Source organism: Hipposideros armiger, unplaced genomic scaffold, assembly GCF_001890085.2.
Source record: "Hipposideros armiger isolate ML-2016 unplaced genomic scaffold, ASM189008v1 scaffold_49, whole genome shotgun sequence".
NCBI classification, from domain to species: domain Eukaryota; kingdom Metazoa; phylum Chordata; class Mammalia; order Chiroptera; family Hipposideridae; genus Hipposideros; species Hipposideros armiger.
In genome coordinates, this window is record NW_017731399.1 from 761355 (window position 1) to 765415 (window position 4061).

The window sequence follows — 4061 nt, forward strand, 5'->3', positions numbered from 1 at the left end:
TGGTGTGCTTCCATTGTGGCCCACGGAGCAATTCAGTCCTCAGCCTTCCCGGGGCACTTGGAGCGTCTGCGTTCGGAGTTCTGCTGGAGCCTCGGCCTCTGATGTCTCAAGCATCCATGGGCGTTCACCCCAGATGTGTTTATACCCAGGCACTGGCAGACTGCTGGGCGGTGTGTCTGCTGGAGAGGCTCTCAGGAAACCCTACAGCAGGGCCTCTGAGAGCAGGGATCCACTCACTCTTTCTCCCATCCTTTAAATGTATTCACCAAATATCTCTGAGGCACAGTGCCAAGTATGGAGATCCACAGATGGGAACATAGTCCTCGACTCACAGTCTAGTAAGGGAGGGCCATGTGTCACCAGACAGTGGACACACAGAGTAATGCTGTGTGCCAGGAGCATGGGGAGGGCGGCTATGTCTCCCAGGATGCTTTGGGCTGCAAGTAACAGAGTGGGGCCATGTCGGGAGATGCATGCTATTGAGTGGCCCCTCCCTGTCCCTTTCTTCCTCTGTCACCATTGTCCTCACTTCACGTGTGCTCTGCTCTCCTTGTCCTGCCCACCTACCCACACCGTTCTTGGAGTGAGTCTTTTTTGCTTGTCCACTTTCTTCAACTGCCTCCCGGTGCCCCACACTCCATGGTCCCCTCCTCCTCCTGGATGGTGTCTGTCCCTCAGCCTCGTTTGCTGGTTCTCCTCTTCTCGTGGACCTCATCAAGAGGTCTGGGGTTGCCCAGGGCTCGGGCCTTATAGTCCCTTCACTTCTCTGTCTCTACTCAGACCCTCAGGGTTCTCACCCGGTCTCATGGCATTAATTTCAAAAGGGGCTGTTTCCTGCATCACAGCGCCCTTGGGAAAAGCATTTTGGGGGGCTGTGAGTTTCAGTCTTGAAATAACACCAAGTGGATCAATGAACCACTGTGAAGCCAGGACTCAAAGTGGGAACATACTGAGCACTGCCTCGAGCATGTCAAAAGGCAGAGGGGACAGAGGAGCACTCCCCCCGGCCCCCACCCCTGCACTCACACAGCAGAGAAGGAGGGACAATGTCCCACACATGTTCATGGTGTGACTGCCGCTGGCTGCCCCAAGGACAGCAGGGATGAGAGGCCTGGGGAGCGAGGCAAGCTGCTCACAGGGCAGAACCCCTGGAAGTTGTGTCCATTCAGTCTGTTTGGGGGACAGGATGGGCTCAGGGAGCAAAGCAGACTCTGCATTAGGAAGGTGTCTGGCCACTGCGGGAGGAGATGGAGACCGGGCGGCCTTACTGAAAACCTGAGGGGGCTCCAGCTGCCGGGACCCTCACTCCATGAGGCCCCTTCCAAGGCCCTGGGGGGGAGAATTTGAGGTTTATGCCATTGTTGAATTTTTAAAAATGGGTTATTTGTTGTAAGTTTTCCCCTCATTTTAAATGAACATCCACTTTCTATATCTAACATTGTATTTTTAAAATTTGTATTTATAAAAGAGGGTCCTCAAATTGTATTAATATAAGCTCAGCCCCTATAGAACCTGGGTCTGCCCCTTAGTGGAGAAACCTGCCCCCGCAGGCAGGTTGAGAGTTCTGGCCTACTGTTTTTCTGCGGTGTGACCTGTGTCACTTAAGCCATTTGCATTGCTGCTTTTTTCAGGCACCTAATAAGAATTTGATTCCCCAGAGCCAGTCAGTTTGGGCTCCAATTTTCATTTTCTGTGCTTTCCCCAATCCTTTAGAGAGCCGAAGCTGCACACACACAGTTGGAGGACTTGTGAGGCTGGAGCGCCCTCTGCTGGTCATACAGCGGGTACAGCCAGGAGAGAGGTACAAGTTGGGAATGCCTGCTGCAAAGCCCAGCTGTTAGGATGCCGGCAGAGAGAACAGGTGGGTCTGAGGGCTTAGTACACAGGCAAACCACTCTTGTTGGGCACAGACAACCTTTTACTGGGCATGGACANTGTCCAGAGAGGGCCTCCAGGAAGCTGGCAGCAGAAGCCGTGCCTTTTGGTTGTGACTTTGTGACTTGGCTGTCGACCTTCCCTAACATTTCTGAGCCTTCGTTTCCCTGTCTGTGACAGTGGGAGTGTACACGGGAGCTGAGCAGCAAAAGAGAAGCGGCCTTGGCAAGCCTTTGAAGCTGGGAGAAGCCTTAGAAGTACAGGGGCTCAAGAAGTATAGGGGCTCAAGAAGCATAGGGGCTCAAGAAAGCCCTAACCCAGGCTTGAGCTGGGAGAAGAAGGGAGGGGCGGGCGGAGGAGGGAGGCGGAGACTGGTGTGTGGTTATGAGTGGGGGGCCACACAGGGGAAGCCTGCCGGGACACATATTGAAACTGGTAAGTTCATCTACTTTTTTGCCCACTTCCATCCTCCCCTGCAGAAGCAAGTCTTCACTCCGTTTCACCGAATCCCCTCCCTCACCCTTTTCTCTGGGTCTTACTCGAGGTTAGCTGACCACAAACTTCCCACAAGGGTAAAGAATGAAAGCCTGAAGGGAGGCCCAGGAGTTGAGGCTCCCAGGAACATTTGCATCTTAGTAGTGAGTGGATTAGTAGCCCCGGATCCTGGGAGATGCTGAGGAAGGAGTCTTGGGTGGCCCAGTTCTCAGTCTCAGGGACAGAAGGTGGAAGGTGTTGAGACAGGTCCTGCCCTGGGGCTCCTGGCTCCCACCTGGCCTGGCTGCTCTCTGCCTGGGAGTGTAGGCTCTGCTGGGTCTGGCTTCTGAGCGCCAGGCCAGGCTCCAGGCTGAGCCCCAGGCAGACCCCAAGGCGAAGTCTCACCTTTCCCCCCATCCTCCCCAACACACGGAGTGTTAGGTCCCCTCTCCACCCTCTTCTGTGAAGCCTGGATCCTCCCAGCTCTGGCCGGGGACGCAGGGCCAGCTCCCCTCCTGCCAGCTCTGTTCCCCGCACTGTCTGACCCTGGACCAGCTGTGAGTGAGGGGAAGGCCACAGGAGCAGCTGGCTGGCCTCTGGGAGGTAGAAGCCAGGAGTCTGCCCAGCCCATGCAGGCTGGCTCAGGCCAGGGAGCAAGGCCAGCAGGCCCCAGCAGCACGGTGGAGAGATTTCTGAATTACCTGCTGGCTGAGGGCCAGAAGCCAGAGCAGGCCTGGGCAGGCCCTGCTGGCCCCGAGGAGCTTTTCTCCTGGCTCTGAGGCCGCACCGCCTCCGCTTCCCACTACCCTCTGTCTGTGGTGCCTCAGAACTGCAGTCTCTTCCAATGGTGAGCTCCTCAAGGGGCTCATCATCGCCTCCCACGCCCCCATTTGTGGAAGAGGCAGCCTGGGGCCCAAGGAGAAGGGCCATGTGCTCCCCTAGTCCCCTTCCCTTTTTTCTTCCTCGTCTTACCTGAAACCTGTTGAGGTCAGGGCTGTTCTTTCTCTCTTCGCTTTTCCAGAAACACAAATTCCTACTGGCCAAAGTCCAGAGGAGGCCTCTCCAGTTTCTTCACCTTCGCTGGAGTTGCTGAGGGGGAGGATGGTAGGTTGGCTGCTCCAACACCCTCCAATTCTGTTTCTCAGACAGGAAGGCCCTTTGTGTATAAACGCCCACACCCTTAGACAGGACCAGCTGCATAACTTGTTTAAAAATTATTAAGAATTGTTAAGACAGTGACAAGAGTGTGTGAAGCCAAACCTCGGGCCCTTCTAAATAATGGGCTCTATGTAATTGCGTAGGTTGTGTGCATAAACCAGCCCTGCTCCCAGAAAACCCCTGGCCTGCCGACGCCCCACCCCATCTCTCTCCTGGACCACAGAATGTCTTTGAGACCTTGACTTGAAGGTGGGTCTGGGCAGACACGCACCCGCTCTGCTGCTTCACGTCTTACACTGTCCTCAGTGGCCAGTGTCCAATGCCTCACACTCACCTTCTTCCCAGAGAAACCGAGGCAGCAGGGAGGCCTGAGGCCTCTCAGTCCTGTGCAGTGCTACCCGTCCCATATGACCAGGGGAGGGTCAGGGGTGGTGACTGGGTCTGGGACTCCCCCCCGCTTCCCATGGTGTGCCAACCCCGGTGCTCTGGGTGGGTGGCAGCTGGCAGAGAAGTTGCTGCCCTGGCTTTCTGTTCCCCATCCTGGTCACGCTTCC

The 4061-nt window shown here is 55.9% G+C and overlaps 1 long non-coding RNA gene across 4 annotated transcripts in view; it reads left to right on the forward strand.

The window, feature by feature from the left end:
- Positions 1-4061, forward strand: part of LOC109381556 (uncharacterized) — a 53774-nt gene that overhangs the window by 46319 nt on the left and 3394 nt on the right. For all 4 annotated transcript variants that reach the window (XR_002123773.1, XR_002123772.1, XR_002123775.1 and 1 more), the window contains one exon: positions 1714-1861. This is a non-coding gene — a long non-coding RNA (uncharacterized LOC109381556). The remainder of the gene's footprint in view (positions 1-1713; positions 1862-4061) is intronic.